Source organism: Ursus maritimus, unplaced genomic scaffold, assembly GCF_017311325.1.
Source record: "Ursus maritimus isolate PB19 unplaced genomic scaffold, ASM1731132v1 scaffold_19, whole genome shotgun sequence".
NCBI classification, from domain to species: Eukaryota; Metazoa; Chordata; class Mammalia; order Carnivora; family Ursidae; genus Ursus; species Ursus maritimus.
The window spans coordinates 32,951,237-32,976,834 of NW_024424341.1; the positions used below are offsets into that span (position 1 = coordinate 32,951,237).

At 44.3% G+C, this 25,598-nt stretch overlaps 1 long non-coding RNA gene across 1 annotated transcript in view; it reads right to left on the bottom strand.

Annotated features, from left to right (window-relative positions):
- LOC103662075 overlaps positions 1–25,598 on the bottom strand; it is a 380,893-nt gene that overhangs the window by 178,545 nt on the left and 176,750 nt on the right. The window lies entirely within an intron of this gene.

Genomic DNA, 25,598 nt, shown 5'->3' on the forward strand with positions numbered 1-25,598 from the left:
GCAAAAGTCAATGAAACAATTAAGTCTCTGCCCATTTTTCCTCATCCTGATCTCAAACAGTGTTAAAAAGGCTTGCACTACACTTTTCACACCCAGCCCTGTTAATAATTCATGCCCTTGCCTTCTTCAGTTCTTTTTGTATTTGCTGCTTAAATCCAGTAGAAACGAGCACATTTACCTTTGGTTTCTGAATGCCCAATCCTTACAGACATTCAAAAAGCTACTTCTTTAACACCAACAATTTAGGGCTGGTGAAATCCTCTCTACCTTCTACCAAAACCCCAACAAGGGATAAAGACTGATCTTTGCTAATTTTGCCAGCTCACTTTGTGACAAATTCTCAGTTTCACTTGTGTAGCTTAGCCCAGAGTCACTTTGGCTAAGCCAGAGAAGGGAACTCTATTGCCACTCAGGGTGTGGTCTGTGGACCAACAGCATCAGCTTCACTGGGAAAAGAATTTCTCAACCTCAGTACTATTGACATTTGGGATCAGAAAATTCTGTTACGGGAGCTGTGGGATGTTTAGCAGCATCCCTGGCCCGCACCCACTAGAGGCTAATAGCACCCTCAACTCCCAATTCTGACAGCCAAACATGTCTCCAAACTTTGTCAAAGGTCCACTGGGGACAAAATAACCCCAGCTGAGAACCACTGCCCAGCCCCGTTAGAAATGTAAGTACCCCAAAGATACAGACATAGTGAAGCAAAAGGCCATATGCACCCCAATGTTCATAACAGCATTGTCCACAATTGCCAAACTGTGGAAGGAGCTAAGATGCCCTTCAACAGACGAATGGATAAAGAAGATGTGGTCCATCCATACAGTGGACTATTACTCAGCCATCAGAAAGAACGATTACCCAACATTTGCAGCAACATGGATGGGACTGGAGGAGATAATGCTAAGTGAAATAAGTCAAGCAGAGAAAGACAATTATATGGTTTCACTCATTTGTGGAACGTAAGGAATAGCAGGGAGATTGGTAGGAGAAGGAAGGGAAAAATGAAGGAGGGGTAACAGAAGGGGAATGAACCACGAGAGACTATGGACTCTGGGAAACAAACTGAGGATTGCAGAGGAGGGAGGGTGGGGGACTGAGCTAGCCGGTGATGGGTATTAAGAAGGGCACGGATTGCATGGAGCACTGGGTGTTATACGCAAACACTGAATCATGGAACACTACATCAAAAACTAATGATGTACTGTATGGTGACTAATATAATAAAAAAAGAAAGAAAGAAATGTAAATACTCCAGCCCCATCCTAGAGCTAATGAGTTAGAATCTGCCTATTCCAAGACTCCAGGTGATTCATAGGCACATTAAAGTATGAGAAGCACTGGGCTAGAGGGCTGGTTCCCAAACTGGGCTGCACATCAGAATCACCTAAGAATCTCTCAGAAAATTTTAGTGTCTGGGCCTCACCCTCAGGGATCCTGACTGCATTGGTGTGGGTACAATCTGGCCACTGGGACTTCTAAGATCTCCTCAGGGGATTCTGGTGCAAAGTTTAAAACCACCATTTCTCTTGTGGTTTAGCCCTAAATCCTCACATTTTGCAGTTGAGGAAACTAAGGCATAGAAGGGCCTGGGAACTTCACCATCTGATAATCAGTAGAGCCAAGGTTTGAACTGTAAACTTCCATTGCAGTGAACGAGCCCTGGTAACGCTCTACTGGTCCTTTCTAGCTCCTCAGACAATGGTGGTCATTATTTTTGTTTTTCTTTATTTACTCTCTCTCTTCCTGATTAGATGGTAAAGTGTCCAAGGGCAAGGATCATGTGTGTCTGGGCTCAGCATGCCTGGGTGTCTCCCTGGGGCTGAGAACATCCTTGTGCACAACAGACAAGCAACACTGGAGTGAGAGAAGAGGTGAACAAAATGAGCAGACAACAGAAGAGAGCCAAATCTGCATCTCTTTGGTGCCAAATCCCTCTCCTCTACTGAAAGAGTCAGAGAAAAATTGTAAGTGGTCTGTCTGTGGCTGAGTGCAGCTAGATGCCCCTCCTGCCTGCTCACTGGCCAGCCTTTCAGGCTCCATGTCTGCCAGCTGAGGCCAAAGGGGGCTGAGATCCAGCAGCCACAGCATCAGCATCTTCAGGGGAGCCTTGATCACATGGGAACAGTGAATGAGGGCACTGCATCTCCAACTCTCCATCTTCGTGTGTAGTGAAGCCAACTACACCTCTTCGTACAGAAAGATGCCAAGGTCCAGCGTAGTAGTGACTTGCTTGTAAGTGCTGGGGGAGCTGGAACTCAGAGGGGCCTGTGATTCCGGCTGTCCCAACAATTCCGCACAGAGGGGGCTCTCTCTGGGTGTCCTGGGGTCAGGGAGACACTTGAGATGTCAGGCCCATCTACTTTCCTCAACCTCATTTCTCACTTTTCTCTTCCTTCCCTGTTCCTCCTAACCCAACAGAGCTCTCCATCAACTCCAGCCACCACGCTGATCCTCTCTCACTTCTTTCAATGTGCCACACTGTCATTCGCCTCCAAACCTTTGCACAGGCCGTTCTAATAACCTGTAACACTCTCCCATGGCTCATTGTTCTCTGTTCTTCAGGTCTCTGCTCACATGTTAACTCCTACAGGAAGCCTTCCCAGACCACTCCTCACCAGGGGGATGCCTGTTTTATGTTCCTAAACACACTCTCATTTCTACCATTGTACTCACAAGACTGTCTGATAGTAATTCCTTATTTGTCATCCCCACCATGCAGTAAGCTTGGGGAGGCCGATGAACATGTTCAGGTGTTTTACCTCTTATTCCAACACCTAGCATAATTTCTGGCACAGAATACATACCAAATAAACATTTGTTAAAGGAATCAATAAGCCAAATAGTGTCACAGCATCCCCGCCAAGACTTGGGCCTGTATATTCCCTTTCAGCCAGGTCTAAGGTAAAATTCCAATAAAGGGGTGGATGGGGGGAGGGAAGAAGTTTGTTTCTGTTTGGGTGTTTGGAAAGTCACATTATTTGTCAAATGATCACAAAAGCATCAACTGTCAGTTTCCTGCCTCTCTATAGTCCTCCTTCCTCATCAGCCTTCCTGGATATAACCTAAATGATCTGAGGAAAAGGAGACTCTGCACAGCAGCCACCAAGCTCTGGACCATGCACAAGAAGCAGGTCCATCCCAGGGCAGGGGTCAGAGGCTGGACTGGCCACACTAAACATATGTGGCATTTAAAAGGCATGCCCCACCCAACACTGGCATTCTGACTAGACAGTAAGGGTTTGGTAGGACATGTTAACGCAAATATTTGCATGGTTAAAATTTAGTTAACCAGTATGTGAATTCTCCTGAGCCAACTCGGGAATACACGGCTACATGTGCAGCTGTGAATTTCTGCTAAAGGCTCAGCAGCCAGGGCAAGGGGAAGATCTGGGTGTCTCTGCCTCTCTCACTCTCAATGGCCACCTCAGGCAGCTCGAGTCTGAGAAATCTTTGGGAAAATAGCTACAGTCCTCTCAGACCTTCCCTGCTGGGAACTGTGCTACTAGAGATACTGCAAGTAGCCTGCCTCTGAGGAAAGGAAGGGAGATGCAGGCAGAGAGGACAGTCCACACCAAGTGTGGAGGCCAGCATACATGAGACGCACTCAGGGGTTGTGAAACTGACCTAAAACACAGCATGAAAGCAACGAATCACAGCATTAGGCCATCCTGAAGATGACTGTAAAAAATAGTGATGATATTGATGACAATGGTACACCAAACATATATAGGGCCTTAGGTGGAATGCAATCTTCTATTATTTGAGAAAACTCAAATGATGTCCTTAGTCCAGGGTCTGCCAGGGCAAGTGCTTAATCGCTGACAGCCACAAAAATCTCACTTGATTCTCACCAAGCCCCATCATGGGCTGTCACTACCACCATGCAACAAAAGGAACACACAAAGGAAAAATAAAACTGAATCTGTGTAAACTAAGACACTCGCAAGTGCATGGCCCAGATACCACCCTAGTGAATGTCCGAATCAGGATGCACTAGAGCTTCTGAATCCAGGTCCACGGTCCTCTTCAGTTTACCACTCCAGGCTGGTGAACTAGAACTCTCTATCAAAGGTAGGGGCCAGAACAGACATGGGGCCCAGCAGCATGAGACTGTGCCAGAGGTGTGCTATGCAGATTTCTCCAGGCCAGGGCTGGGAGCAGATTGGAAATGGGGAAAGTGGAGGCAGGGAGAAAGGGCATCTCCCACTCTGGGGAGATGAAAGACCCAGACAAAGGGGGTAACAGCAGGACAAGAAGGAAACAGGAGGATCTGGGAGATATGGGGGTAAATCAGTGGCATGTGGTGGCAAGACAGAGAGAGCAAATACAAATGGAAGGATTAATATAGCCACCTACATACAGGACAGTTCCACCCGGGGGCGGATGAAGATGGCTCCTAGAATCCTACAAGAAGCATATCCTTCAAGGGGCATGTCCTTCCTCCTCCATTTCTTCCTCCAACTCTTCTTCCTCTCCTTTTTTTTTATTTTTAAAGATTTTATTTATTTATTTGACATAAATAGAGACAGCCATCGAGAGAGGGAGCACAAGCAGGGGGAGTGGGAGAGGAAGAAGCAGGCTCATAGTGGAGGAGCCTGATATGGGGCTCGATCCCATAACGTGGGATCATGCCCTGAGCCGAAAGCAGACGCTTAACAACTGCGCCACCCAGGCGCCCCCCTCTCCTTCTTTTTTAGAGTAATTTATTGAGGTAAAATTCATAAAGCATAAAATAAAGCATTTTTAAATGAAAAATTCAGTGGCATTTAGTACATTCACAATATTGTCCAACCACCACCTCTATCTAGCTCCAGAATATCTCCATTGTTCCAAATTAAACCCCAGACCCATTAAGCACTCACCCCCCATTTACAACTCCCTCTAGCCTCGGCAGGCACTAACCTGATCTCTGTCTCTATGGATTTGCCTATTCTGGACATTTCATATAAATGAAATGCTACAATCTGTGGTCTTTTGTGACTGGTTTCTTTCACTTAGCATAGTGTTTTCGAGGTTCATCCACACTGTAGCATGATCTGTGCGACTCTCCCCCCTCCAAGGCTCTTATCACCTTTCAAAACATTCTTGGACCCCACAACTGCCCAGCACTGGTGGAGCTCTTCCTTGAGGGCACTGCTTACAACGAATAATTGCACAAGTTCTTCCAAGTGGAGGAAAAATTGAAAGTAAATGTGAAATAAGCACTCACTTCCAATATCTATCTCATCTCCAGATGTGGCCCCTGTGCCCTGATGTGGCAAATGGGAAGACAGTGTTTCGGGGCGGGGGGGGTAATGGGGAGCAGATCTGAGGGTACGTGTTGTGCTTTATTTCTTGATGCTCCCAGCATCATAGACAAAGGTTGATGCGCTGGTACAGAGAGTGAGTAGCTAGATCTCACTGCATCCTAATTTTGTCCTGATGCACAACTGTCAAGACCTCACATTTCAAAGGCAACGGTTGTTTTGAACGCCAATAATAAGCTCTTGCTCTTTGACTCACTCTGTGAACCCTACAGGGTTTAAATTTTTTTTTTCAATTTTTGGGTTTAGATCTTTTTAAAGCCAGCACTGCACAAAGCAGAAGACTGCGAGTGAATTCCCCTGACTAGAGCTCTGCATGCTGCCAGGGACCAGCCGGAGAGGGGCTGATTCGACAATATCTGTGTGGGACCCAGCAGCTCATGGTCAAGTGCAAACCATAACTGCCAGGGGCATTCTCTTTGCACTTCTATCAGGAGCAGAGTTGAGTGTGCTGAGAAGCCAAGCAAGCGGGAAAGGCAGGCATCTGAAAATTTGTGCTCTCCTCTCTACCCCGTCCTAGTTCAATCTTACCATCTTACCTCTGGGCCATTGCTACAAAGGTTTCCCACCACAGTCTCAAGCTTTGCACACCTCCACAGCACAGCCAGAGTCACTGTTCCCAAAGGGGGACCGATAACTTTGTTATCACCTTTAAAACCATTCAGTGGTTCTCAAACCTCTACAGTAAGGGTTGATCTTAGGTCTAGGCATCCACAGGCCCTCAGCATTCTCTAAACTAGGGGCCAGCCAATTTTTTCTCTGTAAAGGGCCCAAAGGTATATTTGAGGCTTTGTAAGCCCATCACAATCTCTATTTCAACCATGCAACTCTGCCCTCGGGCAAGAAAGCAGCCACAGACAATACACAAATGAATGATTTGGCTGCCTTCCAATAAAACTTTATTTACAAACGTGCCACTGGCCACATTTAAGCAATGGGCTGTAGTTTCGACACTGTTGCTCTAACCTTCAAATCTATATGCAAAATGTGCAATTGTGCATTTCTGTTGGCTCACATGTACAGTCGGACCACCTGCTCCTGTCCAGCACATTTCTTCATTCAGTAAACACTTGAGTGCCCACTATGTGCAACCCACTGTATACTTTGTGCACTCATGACATCTACTGCCTAATGAGGGAAAATAGATATAAGAAAATGAAGGGGATAAAGAAATTACACAACTTGTAACTAAACACTGCACTCAATGGTGCTAAGTTCAGCAAAAGGAAAGGAGAGGGTGCCATCGTGGTCAGATGTCCAACCTTCTGGGTGGGTTCACATTAAGCAAAACTTTCAGTGCTAAAACCAGGAGGTCCTGACGAAACAGGCATGTCATTCTATGTAAGGGTATACTTGGGAGACTCTAATCAGAGTGGAGCTCGGGGAGGCCTCCAGGAGGACGTGGCACTGCAGTGAGGCATCTCACTCTGTGACCACTGTTCCCCTCCTTCTAGCGTCCTCCCAGCTCACCATAATGCTGTTCCACCCCTTTTGTGTTCCTTCTCTGCCACTCCTCTCTACACTACTTTTGTATACACACTGTGTCTCAGCAAATCCAACTCTTTCTTCTCCAAAAGATGGAGTAAGATCTCCTTTTTACATCAATATTTTTGTCATGTCATACTTAAATTGTATTTTTGAAGAGTTTTCTTTCATTTTTGATGATTTGACTTGATTGTCTTCTCATACAAAATAATATAAGATAGAGGACAGTTTATGAAAGTGGGGTAGAGCAGGGAGAAAATAAAACAGATTCAGCTCCATCTCACTGGCAGTCCCTAAGAAGCCCTCATGTATCCTCCGTCCAACCTTCTTATATTGGCTGAGATCATGTACCTATTGTGACTCTTGCTGCAGTAAACTTTACGCAGAAATCTTTTTAGTTTTAATAATTGTAGCAATAAAGATTATTTTTTGAAATACAGCTACATAAGCTACATAAAAGTACTTCCCTGAAGAAGGACCATCCCTATTTGTGGAAAGACAGTGGTTCATGGTGGGGCACAGAAAAGAGAGGAGACAACAGATGTTTAGCAAGGAGTAATGACAATGCCTATTAATAATGCTGTCACTTCTTGGAACTTCCCCAATTTGGGCTAGAATTACATGTCCTAGAATACTAACACCAAACATAAGAAGTAGGAAGATCGGTAGGAGAAGAAAGGGAAGAAGAAACGGGGGATAAACAGAAGGGGGAATGAACCATGAGAGACTATGGACTCTGGGAAACAAAATGAGGGCTTCAGAGGGAAGGGGGGGGGAAATGGGATAGACTGGTGATGGGTAGTAAGGAGGGCACGTATTGCACGGTGCACTGAGTGTTATGCGCAAGTAATGAATTGTGGAACTTTACATCAAAAACTGGGGATGTACTGTATGGTGACTAACATAATAAAAATACATACATACATACATACATACATACATACATAAAAGTAATAACACCAGAGGAGTCCTTCAGTAATTGTATTTGCCCAACCCCAAACTGAGTAAAATAACCTGGCAAGCGGTTATTTTATGTACTGATGGAAAACCACATGGAATTGACATTTTCGTAGTACAAAATACCATCAAGTATTGTGATTTCATGTAGTTCGACCTAGTTCAGCCCTGTGTTGCCAAGTTTTAAAACTATTCATTTTGGGTATATGTGTAATAAATTAGCTTTCTTGAAAGAAAGCCCACGTATAGGTATTAAACGTCCGAGTTCTGATCTGGGCTCTACTACAATGAGGCAGAGAGTGTGAGTCAGCTCTTCATGTCTCTCAGCCTCACTTTTCCCCTGCAGTAAAACATGGATGTCAGCAACTACGCCATCAAGCCACCAAGAGAGAATGATGGGAGAATGTGCAAGCAAAGTGCCCCCTCCAGTGTGGGGTACAGGAAAAGGTATCTCTTCAAAGGAGCTCACCTAACATACTCCTGCTGAGAACCCTCAGTGCACACTCGGGATAACTGGTCACAACTTTTACCGCCCACTCACACTGTGCAAGAATGTGGTAAATGGTCTAAACTGACTTGCATTAACAAGTAAGAGAGCCTGACAGCCAAGACTTGAAGTGGCTTCACCAATGTCAAGATAATTTTTGTACGTGCGCCATGCTTTGCCTTTATGTTGACATGCAGCCCCCAAATTGTACAGACACTGCTGCCAAGCCTACAATTCAGGTTTCTAGCCAGAGAACCTGGTGGATATGAATTTACAGCAGAGGCAAGAGGATGGTTCTTCTGGAGCAGGAGGAGTTAGCACTCTTGGACCCTGTGAAGCCATACATCCATGCCGATGAAAGAGATTGGAAGTCCAGGTACTCAGTGTTATTCTTATTTTTTAAATGAAGTTTCGGTTTACAGCAGAAAAGTCATTAAGGATGCCCTCTGGGAGTCTTAGGACATGTGCAAAGACACGTGCAAGGATATGTTTCACCAAGTTGTATTAAAAATAGATATTGAAAGTTAAAATGCTCTCTACCAGCATCACCAGTTATTTCTAAATGGGTGAATCCTTCTCCTCTGACATAATAGATAGGTTTCTGCTGCCTCAGTCTTTTGGGAAAATAAGCACCCTAGAAGCCCCTGTGCAGATTTTATTGTGAATCAGGTGTAAAAATCAGATGGCACTCTCCTTACTGCCTCCTGAAAACCTGCTGATTTATGGAAGCTGGAAGAGATTGCATTGCAAGGTTGAAATCAGTACTTTCCCTTTCTTCTGTTCCCCCGTAACACTTTGCAGAACTCAGAGAAAGGTCCCGGAGCCGAAAATGGGAAAATAAATAGCATAAGAGGGTGTTTGAGAAAAAACTAGCCATTTTCTCAACTGTGAAGATAATAGAAGAGCTGAGAAAAAGAAATGCAGAAAGTAAGAGAACAAATAATAGTAAAAGTTAAGTCTCAGCCCTACCCATCTGTTTTAAGTTATGTGGTTGTGGGCAAGTAAAGTAGGTATAATCGAACTGAGGCAAGGTTGCTAGATAATTGCTAATACCCATAGTCTTTTCTCCCTTAGCAAATGCCGCTTTACTATTTTCCCAGACTCCTTTGAAGCTAGGTGTAGACACATAACAATGAGCTATATGTAAAAGTGTGGTAGCAAAACTGTCCTTTAAGAAGAAGAAGGCCTTTTACTTCTATTTTCTTGTGGCCTGTAATATACTTCTATTTTCTTGTGGAATGTAATATAATAGCTGGAGCTTGAGCAGCTATTTTGAACCATGAGGCAACATGCTAAAAATAGCAGAGCAGCAAGGCAGAAGGGACCCAAATATGTCCCTTAATGATTTCATGAAGCTGCCATGCCAGCCTTGGATTGCCTAGCTCCTCTTCTTCTTTCACTTGTGAAAATAAACCTTGTATATTTAAAACAATGTAGGAGATTCTTCCATTATGTGAACTAAAATATAATCATAATGATTCAAGTACCAACTCCATGAGTTTTCTGTGAGACTTACAAAGCCAAGGTGAGTGCAAAGTGCCTGGAAGGAATACAAGATTATCTCTCTTGTGAAATAGGTGATGGGGATTAAGGAGTTTAGTTGTCATGATGAGCACTGGGTAATGTATGGAAGTGTTGAGTCACTATATTGTACACCTGAAACTAATATAACACTGTGTTAACTAACTTAAAATTAAAACTTTCAAAAGCAAAGATCATCCCCCTCTCTCTCACTTTCTCTCTCTCACCCTACTTCAAGGTGAAAGTGTTCATCAAAAGCTCATTGGAAATGTATGAGTAAAATACAGAATTTTGTCAGAGTCTGACCAAAGACTCAAAGAACAAAGATTATTATTACACAAGGGAGGATTTGGACCATATCAAGCTAAAGTCATTTTGACTAGTTTGAGTTTTAAATTTTGATCTTTGAACTCTAAGAATAGAACAGCAAATAGTGTAGAATAGTACATAGAACTCCCCATGACTTCTCCACCAATGTCTAAAAACCAAGGCTAAAACAAAACTCTTGATTTATTTTTTAAGCCAACTTCTCTCTCAGTGATCTTGATCCCAGAAAATGACACCACCCTGTCATTCCTATTTCTTCTTCCCTCCTGTCACCTGATTCATCAGCAAGTCCTGTTGAATTACATGCAAAGCCCCTCCCAAATCCATTCACCACTCCCTCCATATTCCCTACTGCCTAATGCCAGACAGCAGTGTTCCCCAATAGCTGCCACAGCTCCTTTGCTGATGCTCCTGCTTCTGGTCTTGCTCTCCTAAAGAAGCCAGAATGATCTTTTAAAAAATGAGTATCTGATCATGTCATGAGTCTGATATAAACCATCTAGTAGCTTCCCAACACAATATGGTAAAAAATCACCCTGACCACCTCCTCAACATCTCCTTCTGCCTCTCTCCTCTCCAACCACGTGCTTGATTTATGTTCTTGAAATACACTAAGTTTACTCCTGCCTTGGGACTTTCATACCCGTACTTCCCCTTTCCCAAAAAGCTCTTCTCTCACATCTTTGTATGGTGTCATCCTTGACATTCGATCTTGGCCAATGGTTACCTCCTCAGGATGCCTTCCCTGACCACCCTATCTGAAGATGCCCTGCCCCCACTGTCTATCAAAACACACATGTATACCCAATGCGTGGGGATTTATTTGTTTGTATGAAACCCCCAATAGATTGAAATTCCAGGGGAGTAGGGACCGTCTATGTTGTGGTCATGGCTACATTAGCTGTGCTCAGCACATGGCAGTTGCTCAATAATTACTTCTTAAATGAGTGAGTTGAGAGGGCATGTCAATCAAAATATTAAAATCAGCTGGGCTGATTCAACTACTGAAGTAATATCAAATTCAAACTGAATCCCAACAAAATTGCTATTATTAATCCAGCAAGCACTCCAGACTTTAATGGACTTCTCACCACCCCCACCACTCCACCCCTCATTCCATCACCTCAGTCAAGGCTTGCCTTGGGAGCAAGTGGCCATTTCTTTGCTAAACAAGCTAAGAAGGAACTAAATTGCTTATCAATAGTAGGTGGGGGTTAGAGAGTAATAAACATATTCCTCTGTTTACACTCACACCTCTTCCTTCTCTTTCTATTGGCAAATGATAAGGGTTGTTAAGAGATTATTGAACTGCTTTAACCATCTACAGTTGATGGGCAAAGCTTTTCTCTAATTAAGCAAATCCTAGAGATACAAGTCAGCTGAGGGAAGATTTTCATTTTTAATGTTAGGCAGCCAAAACTGAGATAAGCATTTTCCTACCTTTTATGGTCTCTATGAAGAACCCGAGTGCACTCAACCACCAGTATACCCTGCCCATATACACACACCAAGTTATTGAGCTTTCTAGGCATGAAAAATGAAAGTAGATCAGAGACTTGGGGTGCCTGGGTGGCTCAGTTGGTTAAGTGTCCGACTTTTGATTTCAGATCAGGTCTTGATCTCAGGGTCATGGGATCAAGCCCTGTGTCGGGGTCCTTGCTCAGGGGGGCGTCTACCAGTGATTCTCTCTTTCCTTATACCCCTCCCACTCGTGCTCTCTCTCTCTCAAATAAGTAAATAATTTTTTTTTTTTTTTTTATAGATCAGAGACTCAAAGCTTGATGAGGTAGAATGATCAAAAGGTGGTAATACTTTTACGGAATAGGAAACACGCAAGTTAAATAGCAATCGAGTAAATAAATCCTCATTTTCTTCACTGAATCAAAAGATCTCATACTAGTTTTCTTATTGGTAACTCACTGCCTGTTAATTAAACAGTGTTTTAGATAAAGCAAATATGGCAGTGTTTTAATAATTGGGGTATCATTTGTTCAGGGACCAGAGAGATCTAGGTTCAAATCTCACTTAGCTTTGGGTAAATTACCCAAACTCCCTGATCTTCAATTTTCTCATTGAGTGAACAGGGATGGGAAACAAACGGCCCCAAATTTACAGGTTGCTGAAAGCATTCAAGTGAGATGTTACCAGGCACAAAGCACTCTGCTTTGTTCACAACAAATACTACTTACTTTTCTTTTATCCCCATCTTTATTATTGCTGAGCCCTGCATCCAGCCTTTATCAGCAACGGTGATCATTTAGTCTAATATTTTTTTCAGGTGTCAGGTTTACTTCAAGTGCTCCAGTTTCTTCACATTTTCTTGAGTTGTTGTTCTCCCTTAAAATAAAATGTCTTAACATAGCCCATCAAAGCTGGACAGTTTGGGTCCTACCAATCTCCATCATTTCCTTGTGCTCAAGGTGCAAACTCAGCATACTCCCCGATATTCCTTGAATACTTCGATGCTGCTCTAGTCTTTAAACGTCTGGCTCCTTCTCATCTGCTAGGCTTCCGGTCACCAGCTCATAGGAGGACGCTTCATGACTGTTCTATGGAAATACTCTCCCCTCACTCTCCCATGACCCTGTTTATTTCCAGCAGGACACTCGGGTATAATCTGAAACTATCCTCTGTCTTTTTGCCTGCTTGACATCTGTCTATTCACCAGGGTCTATGCTCCTCCAGTCAGAGATCTTACCTAGTTCCCAGCTACCTGATCTGAACAGGCCCCTGACAAGTGTTGAATGAATAAGCAAGTGAATGAATTTGTCGGTATAATGATTGTTTTGATTTGGATTTCCCCAAAACGACAAGATCAGGATGTGGGTGCAGGTGGTTTACTTGGGAGGTAGCCCCAGGAAAAACCAGGAAGGAAGTGGGAGAGTGAGACAGAAAAGGGAAAGAAACTCGGAAAAGGATGGATTTCCATGCTGTTACTACTATGAGCAACTGGGGCTCTCACTAGGAAACACTAGGCATAGAGTAGAATAGCCATGTGGCCATCCACACCCCACCCTGGGAAAACTATGTCTCCATCTCCCATCAATTCACATGAGCTGTTGACTGAGGGCTATTAATGCCTGAACATTTATAGCTTACTTTAAAACAGGCAGACTGGGCTATAGAGGCCAGTGAAAGCACTCAAAAAAAAAAAAAAAAAATCATAGGGGCTGGCAGGGGGAAATTAGGCAGGGTGTGCCCCAAAGTGTCAAGTTCCAAGGACATATGTGATAGGGACCTTAACTGTTAAAACAAAATCCAGGGCACACTGTCCAGCATTGAAAATCAGGGCTCCTCCCTCAAGTCTATGAACCATGCTGCCAACACACACGATACCTGTATGATATGGGGGCATATACATGGCACAACCACAGCAGCTAACTTTTCTGCTTCCTTCCCAATGACATCTTGAACAAAGCATGACCAAATTCAATAAAGCCATCATGGTCACCACCAACAAGTGAGAGGCATAGGAATGCATGGTTAAATGCAGCTCCTAGAATATCCATTCAAACATATCGGGGCACTGCAACATGGGTCTAGAGACAGGCTCTGGCTTGGCTTCCTGATTCTGAAATAACCAGTATCATATCAACAAGATTTGTGCTGCAAATTACTCTGTACAAAATGCTATTAAAAGTCAGTGATGAGTGAAAATAGCCTTCAAAATTCCACGTCAACATTCAAACCCTAGATTGAGTTTCTCCTCTCCACTTTCATTCAAATAATTATTTTCCCTGGATTAAATTATATTTTTAATTTGATCGCATCCCATAGCCATCCAGTTATTTTATTTGGATGAGGGAGAAAGGTATCTTAATTTCTCATAATAAGAGCTCTCGTGAAAACTGGAACTTCAATGACATGGCGGTAATCAAAACTGAATTCTATACAAGAGGTAAATTATATTGCCTTCGAAATTAATTTGCAAATGGTCACAATACTAATAAAACGCAGGCAAGACTGTGATTTCCCTTTTGCAAAAGTCTAGGTCCTTAATAACCGGAAGCCAACCCACTAAGGAGCACAGTATCAGCTGCAGGTCACATGCCAGAAAGCCTGCAGTTAGCCCCAGATGTGCAGTGCAAAGCGTGGAGACTAAAGTATGATGTATTTGGAGGAAATGTACCTCTGATTCTTGTCTTTGGCTTCCTTATGCTCTTCCCTGGAAGATACCAGGATCCAGCCCCAGAAATCAGAATGTAGACAGGACCTCCTCTAGGACACAGCTCTATTGCAAGCCCTCTAGCCCCTTCTTGAGGAAGGCCTTTGAGGTGGATCCCTTCCCCAGTAAATTGCTTGGTTTTATTCTTAACTCCTGCAGCTCAAATTTTCCACTGAGATCTACTTCAGCTGATGGCCAAGTCTCTTCTGAGACCGAGCAGCTTGAGGGAAGGATTTAGTGAGTGTGTACTAGTTTCCTATGGCTGCTGTAACAAATTACCCCCCACCTAGTGTTTTAAATCAACACAAATTTATCCATTTGCATTTGTGGAGGTCAAAGGAGAACTCATTTCTTTTTTGTCTTTTTCACCTTTCGAGGCAGCCTACATTCCCCAGATTGTGGGGCCCATCACTCCAACATCTGCTCCTATCCTCCCATCTCTTTCTTTGACTTTCTTGCCTCCCTCTTGTAAGTACTTTGTCCTCAGGCCCATCTGGATAATCCAGAATCATCTTCTCATTTCAAGATCCTTAATCACATCTGCAAACTCCCTTTTGCCACGGAAGGTCACATAGTCACAGTTCTGGGAATTTGGATGAGGACATCTTTATTCTGCCCACCACAGTGGTAATCAACCCAGTGTCTTAAGTGCCTGGTCTAAAAAAGCCACATCCCGGTAATGTGGAAGTACAGTGAAATGGCAACCAAGTGAGGGAATTCAAAGCTTGTGCTTTGAGTGTGAAATCAGGCAGGCTTGGCCATGAATCCTGGCTCTTCTGGGTTAGCCAGACCACCTTCTTGAACCTCTCTGAACCTTGGCTTCTTCACCTGTATAATACTTACTAGTACCCACTTTGGGTAGTTAGGAGAAATTAGACAATGCCTGTTGAGAGTTCTGCCAGTGCCAGTTACACTAAGAGCTCAATAAGCTCTCACTCTGAGACACAGAAGGAAACCAGGGGTCAGCAAATGTTTTCCATAAGGTACCACAGAGTACATATTTTCAGCTTTGAAGGCCATATGGCCTCTATCACCACTCTGCCCTTATAGCACAAAAAGCACCCATAAATGATACATAAATGAATAAGACTGAATTTCAATAAAACTTTACTAATGGACATTTCAAATTTGAACTTCAATTAGCTTTCGCGTTTCATGAAATATTTTTCTTCCAATTTTCTCCCAACCACTTACAAATGTAAAACCATTCCTAGATTGTGGCCATTCAAAAACAGGTAGCAGTTGGATTTGGCCTATAGGTTGTTAAACCCTCAACAAGATGATCTCCAAATTCCCTTCCATCTAAAAGTCTACGATGTGGTTAACCAGAAAAGAGTGTTGGGGGGAAAGACAGAGATAGTCAAACCCGAGTTCAAATCCAAATTGCACTTTGATAGCTGGTTACCTCCAGCAGCTGATTTAACTTCTCAGAGTAGGTTTTCTCATCCAAATGAGAAAGATAAACCTCCACAAAAATTAGGAAGATTAAGGTAAGTAAGTCATACAATAGTGTCCAACTTGGCCTCTGTCACATAGTAGGTGCCCACTAAATACTAGTTTTAATCCACTTGAAGGAACGATGCTTCTTCATTGGAAGAATCCAGCTTTAAACCGAAAAGGGCAGTTTCTAATAACAAGATGGAAATGCCAGAGAAGGCATTCTCCCCTCTTAACAGCATGTCAGGCCCAGCAATTTACCCAAAGTCATGATGAATAAGGAATAGCAGTGACTCTAGATGATTCTGTACACTGCAGTCGCCTGGCCAACACCAAGCTTGATAGGGGGACGACACACATGCTGTCGAATCCTTCAGATGCTTCCCTTCCAACTGGAGCTGAGGTTTAGAGAGAAGTCCTTGGGCTGAGTCCAAGGTTAACTGCATTTGAATTGAGGGTTAGGAATTTCTCAACTCAGTGAGAGCGAAAGCAAGAAGAAGGCGAATGTGTTGTACCTAGTGCATCCTCTTCAATCTCCCCCTCCCCACACAGCCAAACCCTCTCCCGGCAACATCCACTGCAGCTAATGGAAGCACATAGTGATAAAACACCAGCTAAGCGCTTACATCATTTTACAATCAAACATCTCCAAATCTGTTTATCTGATCAGCCCCAAATTCTGTCAGAGCGTTGACATGTGCATTTCTAAATAATTTCAGGATGTCAACCTGAATAGACCCGCAGAATCGGAAAGTTAATTATCTTTGACAACTTTGCCAGCTAATTTCCTATTTATATGTACCAAACCGGGGGCCTCTTTCATCCCCTCTTGTCACAAAGGATTTATCAATCAAATCAAGGCCTAAAATTGTCTGCCGAGGCATTCCGGCTTCCCAAAGGGGCATTTATCTGTTTGAAATCTCACCGACTATCCAATGACAGTGAAGTTGACATGAAACAGAAGAGGAGCTGCTTCCCTTCTGGGTGAGGCCCCAGCAGCAGAGAGCCCGCTGGCCAGTCCCCCAGTGCAGCACCCCCACCCTCCTTTCCCCCTCTTGTCTTTATCTGGCTGCACTTGTCATGCCCCAGTTTCCAAAGCGACGCTAGCTTCGCCTCTGGATTTCAGCTGATGCGCCCACCAAACACCAGGGCCCTGCCTGTCCCAGCCAGTGCGCTGATTGTCAGAAAGGTGCGCCTGGGAAAACCCAACTGGCCGGCGCTGACAGGCAGTTTGATGGTGGCAAACGGGGCTCCTGTTGTCACTCCTTCCCTCTGACAGGCAGTCATGTTTAACTTTAATGGCCGTTTCCGCTGCCGAGTTCCCTGAAACGGGGCTGCTGCTTTACAAGCTTGTAGCAGGCTGTCACAGCTGGCCGTGGGGCGGGCGCGGGGTGCAGGAAGGCCTGCCTGTAATCCTGTTATTGGTTCCTCATGTGAAAGTCCCGCTGCCCAGGAGGCAGCTACAATCATGCCAGGATAATAAGGCTGGCCTGGACCCCACCAGGCTCCTGCCTCCCCCCTCCCTCTCCCCCAGCAGAGGCCCTGATGGGGAGAAGGTATTTCCATCTTTCTTTCCTTTCTTTCTTTTCTTTCTTTCCTTTCCTTCTCTTCCTTTCCTTTCCTTTCCTTTCCTTTCCTTTCCTTTCCTTTCCTTTCTCCTTTCCTTTTCCTTCCTTCCTTCCTTTCATTCATTCATTCATTCAATCCATCTTCACCTAACATGTTCTCTGAGCGGATCGCCATGTGCAGGGAGCCCTGCCTTTCAGGGACTTCCCATTTAATAGATGACATTCATTTGTTTATTCTATTTAACAAATCAATGTCAAGTACCTTCTATGTGCAAGGTACTTTTCTAAGCACCAAGAAGGCAGCAGGGAAAAAAATTAGAAGGAAACAAAAAGACCTGTTCTCTTGGAGCTTATATATGAATATAGGGGTCAGCAAACTGCAGCTAGCAGGCAAAATCCACACACCCCCATTTTTATAAATAAAGTTTTATTGGAACACAACCACATCCATCTGTTTGCATAGTGTCTCTAGTTCCTTTTGTGCTACAACAGCAGAACCGAGTAGTTGTAACAGAGGTCATATGTTCCTCAAAGTCTAAAGTATTTACTGTCTGGCCCTTTACAGAAAACATCTACTGGCAAATAAAAGTAATTTTAACACAAGAGACATGGAAGTCGAAATATAGAGAGTCCAGAGGCAGCCTATATGACAGCTTGTGAGATCTGTTTTGTTCACTGCTATTGATACAATGCCCAGAACAAAGCTTGACACAGAATACGTGCTCACTGAAAAGTTCTCATTGGCTGGATAAAGGGAAGAATAGATGGTCCGATGGGTAGAGAACTGGGCAGATGGAAAAGTTCTGGAAGGCTTGATGATGAGGTAATAAGCCGGATTTTGAAGACTAAAAAGTATTCACCATAAGAGGAGGAGGGAAGAAGGTTTTCTGGAAGAGGGAAATTCACTTGTAATACCTGCTATCCAGCCATAAGATAGGAAATTGAATTGAGAGAACAAAGAGCTGATAGAACACAGTAACTCAAGTAGTGGGTCAAAAAGAGCATCAGAAGATTAGGGAGAAGTGATACCATGTGAAGACTTGTATTCATTATCTTATTTTTTTTAAGATTTTTTATTTGTTTATTCAAGAGAGCGAGGGGGGGCTAGAAACAGAGGGAGAGGGACAAGCAAACTCTGTGCTGAGCACGGAGCCTGACATGGGGCTTAATCTCAGGACCCTGAGATCGTGACCTAAGTGAAAACCAAAAGTCTGACACTTAATCAACTGAGTCATCCAGGCATCCCTGTATTCACAATTTTATTGATAACAGATGTATGCCTTCAAGCCCAGACTAGTGGAGACCCCTATCCTGGCTCCATATCTTAAGGATCCCATGCTTTGGAATACCTTCCTAGAAAGAGACCTTGGTTCCATTTCTCCCTTTTGGGGTATCCTTTGGCCCTTTACCCATATGTGAAGTCAAACAGATGTCCCCAAAAGCTCCAAAATTCAAACCACGGGGTCATCCTAAGGCCTCATGGCCAGGTCCTAGTCCCTGGAGTATGGCCTACCAAGGTCATGCTGTGTGAGACAGAGATATTCTTTGTGCAAGTGAACTACTCTCATTTCTCTGTTCATGGGCCCTTTGCCTGTCCTCCCCTATGCATCCCACTGGGTGGAAGGCAGATTACCATCAACATCAAAAGAGATCACATGCCAGGCAAAGGCATGATTTCTGAAGAAGACATTGCTGCAGGATGTGTTATTCTATGTTCTATGTGGACACAAAAAAAATTCTGAATGGTAGATTTAACGTGACCAGAAGAAAGTGAATCATCATTCTCATTTTCCTGCACATTCTTGGTAAGACTGCAGTTGGGGTCACTATCAGCAAAGCATAACCTCTGAGAGAATCAACAAAAGCTAGTAGTATTCAGAGGCAACGTGAAGGATGATTCAGCATTGTGAGTAATGATGGAACCAGTGCTAAATAAATGCTATTGGGACCTGAAAACAGAAAAAAACATCTGTATTGCTTGAATAGGAACAGGTTATAAAAAGCCATGGCATTATGAACAATAACAGCATTGCCACCTTTTCTTCATGGTAGAAGATATGAAATTAGCCAGGAATGGCATACTGACTATAAAGAACACAAGGAAGTGGCCCCAGACCTGAATTAATGGTACTTGGACTCTTCACGTGCACCAATTGGTCAATAAATAAATTTATGTTCTCTGCTCACTGTTCTGTATCTTCATCAGTAAATCACTATCCTTTGTATAGGCCCATAAATTTTGAATACAATTAATAATCAAATTGCTTCTATAGACAAGGGCCCCCCAAAATATACCAAAGGTCCCACACATCCCGTAAGAGGTCCTGAAGGCACAATGTGTCCATTCCCATCTCGGATAAATATTATGTTTAAAAAGAAGAAGTCAACAATTACAGAGCCAAAGATGACTTGGAGGACTCTTACCCTTTATTCGTTTCCCTTGAAGGACACCTTGCATGGCCCAGAAACTTGTCTTGAATCCCCTCTCTTTCCTCCTGGTTTTTCACCTCCCCTATTCTCCAGAATCTTCCATTTAATAAATTGCCCCCCCCCAGGGGCACCTGTGTGGCTCAGTCATTAAGCGTCTGCCTTCGTCCCAGGACGTGATACCAGTCCTGGGATCGAGCCCTGCATCGGGCTCCTCTGCTGGGAGCCTGCTTCTTCCTCTCCCGCTCCCCCTGCTTGTGTCCCCTCTCTCCCTGGCTCTCTCTCTCTCTCTGTCAAATAAATAAATAAAATCTTAAAAAAAAATGCCCCCCCCAAATCCACCATCCCCTCTCTGGCCTGATCAGTTTTTACTTTCTCTCCTCCTGGCCATGTTAGGTGTCCACTGAGCTCAGGGTGGCCTTCTCACCCAGGTCTTCCACCATCCAGTCACCTACACTCGACTCATTACCTGATTCTGCATTTCAGAATGCTAGAAATGGCCTGGAAGAGACAACCTCTCTCTACTTTCAACACAGCTTCCTCCGCAGTGGACTTGGGGAAGAGGGTGCCTGTGAGCACGCTCATCTCACTAAAGTCATACTTATGATACCACCTTTGTCGGACTAAGTTTTTGGATTTTCCCCAAAAGGCAGAGGAGCAGACTAAGAATGAAAATACAGGCCGTGGCGGTGGCCAGAACATGGCCTTCCAGTTGAAATAAAGATCTGAGTAGCTGGATAAAAATCATACAAGAGGCTATGTCAAGGAGATCTTGAAATTGCACAAGAGGCTGAATTTCCACCATCAAAGCTAAGGTTGTATGTGGCAAAAATGAGGCCCCAGGATTCAGGCAGGGCATTATGTAGTTTGTTACTGGTTCCACCACGATTCATTGGTACCTAGGCTTCTGCATATAAAAATGAATCTATGGAGTTAATATGGGTAAAATCTCTTGCTACAGGGCCATCAAAGAGTGGATGGAGTGACACAAGCAAACCCCTTCTCATACTCCCTCTTGTAGCCAACTCCATAAAAAGTACTTAATATGTGTGTGTGTGTGTGTGTGTGAGAGAGAGAGAGAGAGAGAGAGAGAGAGATCTTGATAGTAATCCTGGAAAGTACAAATCTCCAGAAAATAAGGAAATTCGTTTTTTGTATTTAGATATTTTTTTAAATGAATAGACTTTATTTTTCAGAGCACTCTTAGGTTTGCAGAAAAAGAGCAGAAAGTAGAGTGTGCTGTATGGTGACTAACATAATATAATAAAAAAACATAAAAAAAAAAAAAAAGAAAGTAGAGTGAGTTCCCATACATTCTCCCTCCCTTCCTCCTCCACACCAGCTTGCCCAGTATTAATATCGTAGTGTGGTTACATTTGTCACAATCAATGGACCAAAGCAGATACACTCTCATTAACCAAAGTCCACTGTTCATATAAGGGCTCACTCTGTGTGTTGTACAATCTATCGGTTTTGAGATGTTTTGTTTTAGATTGCTTGTTTCCTATATCTTTCAACACCCAAGGACTCATTAAAATTTTAAGCCAGGAAAACAGCCATATTTATAAACAATAACTGGACTCCTTATTTAATTATCAAAGAATATATAACTACAAAGGATACATAACTGCAAAAGGTATATAACTGCAAGGATATATAACTCCAATCAACTCAATCCAGTTACACATACATTATGGGGTGATTACTGTGTTTCAGGCACTGGGCTGGGCACTGAGAACAGAGTGGTGAAAAAGAGAGAAACAATATTTTCCCCCATAAAATCTAGAGTTTAATAGAAAAGATGAATATTCAGTAAGTAATTACAAGTAGGAGCCCCTTCCCAAGAGTATGCACAGAAGCTGCAATAATCTACACAAAGAGGACAGAATGATGGCTCTGACTTCACTGACTTTGCAGAAGCAGAGTCTTGCTCTTCTGGTTCACTTTGGGGCCATCTCTTGATGGGGTCAACTGGCAATTACCAGGGGACTTTGTCTAAGCTAGAAGCTGGCTTACATCTCCACTACTAGTTCCCCAGGTCCCAAGTGTCCCAGAGACACGGACCAGGAGGCCCCATGCACATCCTGCACAACTCGGCCTGTGGCTCCCAGAACTGCCTCCTATCACATCCCCCTCTTTGTGGGAGTGAAAATTTTGCTGCCTTGCCTCTCTGGCACCCTTTGTCTGGCAATGCTGAGTTGGTCAGTTCATGACAGGTTTATTTCAGGGGTGAATTTCCTGAGCTTCGAGGACTAGCTGAAGTATCAGGAGCATTCTGAGACCGGTTGACTTGTGTCTGGGCTTCCTGAGGCTGCTGGAACAAAGGACCACAAACTGGGTGCCTCAAGATAACAGAAATTTATTCTCAGTCTGGAGGCTACAAGTCTGATACAAAGATCTCAGCAAGACCACATTCCTTCTAAAGCTTCTAGGAGAGAATCTGTCCCATGCTGGCAGTTTTTGGCATTCCTCGGCCTATAGACACATCACCCCAATCTCCGCCTGCATCTCTCTGTGTGACTTCATGTCCCTCTGTCCAAATTTCCTCTTTCCACAAAGACACTAGTCATTGGATTTAGGGTCCATCTTAACCCAGTATGACCTCATCTTAACTTGATCACATCTACCAAGACCCAGTTTTCCAAATAAGGCCACATTCACAGGTATTGGGGGCTAAGGATTTGAATGTAACTTTTAGGGGAACATGATTCAAACCACAACATTTTGAATTACCAAAGTTGGTTCAGAATTGATGTCCCCCAGAATGAAGCTAAGTGGAAGAAAAGCTGAGGCCAGGAGAAGAAACAGACTCACATGTCAGATGAGTACTCCTGCCTTCAGAAATTTAATAAACATTGCCCTTCACATGTTCATTCCAAAACATATTTTCTAAGTGTCTACAGTGCCCATACCGTTCTAGGCACTAGAGATAGAACAGTGGGATAGAAGCACCCTACATGGAAGCTCTTATTCCAGTAAAAGGAGACCAGCAATAAAATAAAGAAAGAAGAGAAAGATGATACTGCAGAGGGCACAGAGTGAAGGGGAGTGCCCCAGTGAAGTGAGTGAGGCCATTCTTGGAAGATAGCCCTTGCTGGGGACACCAGAGATCATGAATGAAGAAGGGAGAACAAAGCAAAGAAGGGTTTCTCTGGCATGGAAATGGCTGGCCTGTGGCCAGGTACAGAGATGAAGATTCAGTGGAGAGTGGTTAAAATGCAGGAGAGAGAGGGCATTGCTGCTGGCTGGAGGCCCCGGGGGGAGGTGGGGGAGGTGGGGGAGATGGCTGGCGCTGAGGGAGACTGGAGCAGGGGAGTAAAAACGGTGGACAGGAACACTGGTGGACATAGCAGAGGGTAGGAAAACACACCTCAGTCCTCTGTGTTCCCAGCTTCTCTACAAAATACGAGCCAGCTCACTGTCTTCCAGCTGGGGATGCAGGGTCTGGGGGATCATGAAGTTCTACAACTGTCACAAGTGGAAATGAAAATGGGACTTTACAGAGCGGGGGCAAGGTTGGGGGACAGAGCCAGCCCAGAGGAGGCATCAACGGAATATGGAATGCCTTACAGAACCCTGGTATCCTGTCAAGAAGGCAGGCTCTGGGGCTAGCCTTCAGTTATCCCATCCTGGCTCCAACACTCTGGGCTCTAGCACCCTGGGCAAGTCGCTCAAATGCTCTGGGCTTCAGTTTCCTACTACTGGCTGTGGTGAGGATCAAGTGACTGATTCCACGGAAAGTACTTAGAATAGTGTCCGATACAGAGTAAGGCTTACTAAATGTCCCTGATAACAGAGGGTCCTGTCTCCCCTGTTAGGTGGGCCACTCCTACAAATTCTGAGTGTCTAGTACATACCAGGCACTATTCCAGCTGTTGATAAAATATGACACAGTCCATGCCCTCCAAGACACCACGGTCAACTTGGAGAGACTGGAATATGCCAGTCAGCTCAGAGACAGAACCTCTGGGCATTTCCAGGGTGAAGGGAACACGAAAGATACTCACTAATGAAAGGCCTCATGTCCATCCCCGGAAAGGCCCTCAGCTTCACTTTTAGCTAGACTAGCTAGAAAAAGAGAATTCACTTCCAGGAAGCAAAAGGCACCTGGACCATCTTCTGTTGTTGCCACATCCTATTCCAGGCCTGAATGCACTGAGCTCTATGCCATTGTGCTATCGGGACCCACCATGGCCACCCCCATCACTGCTTCTGCCCATCCAGGGGTCATATCTGAAGGCTGCAGGCATCAGGAAAATGTCCCCCATGACAGATGCTGGGATTGAGGTAACAAGCCATCTGGACGCTCTAAGGAGGACACCTTCTGACAATGTCTGCAAAACAAAGCCTCCTCCTGCACTGATCTGTGGGGGTGCCTGGTGTGGAGGGACACTGCTGTGACACCTGCCTGACTCTGCATGGTCCTATTAACTTCTTCCGCTTTGGAAGATTCTCTCCCAGACCTACCATTCTCTCAGATGAACGTGTACAGCACTGACCGTGTTTTATAGGAATTACGTGATACAAATACACAGGGCACTGAACATTTACCTGAAGCTTCTACTTCCCAGAAATGTAGTGGGGAGCACTGGGTGTATCATGTCTGGCACAAGCATCTCTACCACTTACCAACACTGTGAACTGGTGAACTAGTGCTAATTCTCAGCTTGCCTACCTGTAAGATACAGAGAACACTCCCCATCTCTCTTGGCAAAACTAAAGGACACAGTGAGAAAATGCTTCTGGGAAGACTTTGTCAACGTAGCAGTTTTTGTCAAAAGCAATTGGGAAACTCTAAAGTGTTGGACAACTCTGGGAAAACCAAATGCTCATCAGAGGGTCAGCTGCCTAAAAATCCCTTCTAGAGCAAGGCAGAAAATTCATGCATTCATGAAGAGTGCTAGAACTTGCAAGTGGAAAGACTCTTAGAGATAATGGGATGAAATTCTCTTATTTTAGAGGTAAAGAAAACCAGCTCCAAGAGGTTAAGTGACAGCACCAAGGCCACATCACGGGACAAAGACTCTAACCCCAGTCATTGGCCTCCGGGTCACAGCCCTTCCCCACTCCATGGCACAGCCAGATCCTGCCAATTTGGGGGAAGCCCTTGCTGTTGCCCGTCGGTTGCAAAAACTCCAGGGTCTGCCACAGTGGGAGTCATACACAGGAACTAGAGGTTTAGATCCTGAGTCAGCTACTCTAACTTGGAGACCTAAGTTCTTAGCTGGGCTCTGCTGACTTTCTCCGTGACTCTGCTTCCTCTTACTGACAAACTCCCTGTGGTTGTGCCATTCACCTCCTCCTCTTCACAAATACCCCAATGTGCCCAAGTGGAAGCCTTGTAGCAACTCCAAATGGTCTCATTAGATGAGGGCTTCCCACTCTGCCCAGCAGACATCACAATTCTTTGTGATGGAGGAGGCTGTCCTAGGCCCTGTGGGATGTTCAGCAAAAGGCCTGGCCTCCACCCACAAGATGCCAGTAGCATCTCCTTTCCAGGTTTGATGACCAACAGTGTGTCTAAGTTGCCCCTTGTTAAAAGATGCTATTAGATTGCAGGTCAGAGCACAAGATAAAGGGCTCTTCCAAGCAAAGTCACCTTTTCTGGAGCCCATTCTGCCCAGACTTTCCCTCCTCAGGACAGGGGCCCAGACACAAGGTCTGACCATGATAGCATCTTGGCCACAGCCCAGCTTCTGTTCTTTAAACTCTCACCCACTATTGCCTTCCAGAGTTGACCGTCCGGGGTTCAAACAAAAAATAAACTAGCCTGAATGGTGCTCTTCTTTATAAAAGCATCATTTCTGTCTGCAATATATACAATGGATTTCTTTTTTTTTCTTCTGAGTCACCAAAAAAAGTTAATCAAAGTGCAGAATATTTTCTGGTATCGTCTCTGAACAATTTTAAAGCCATTA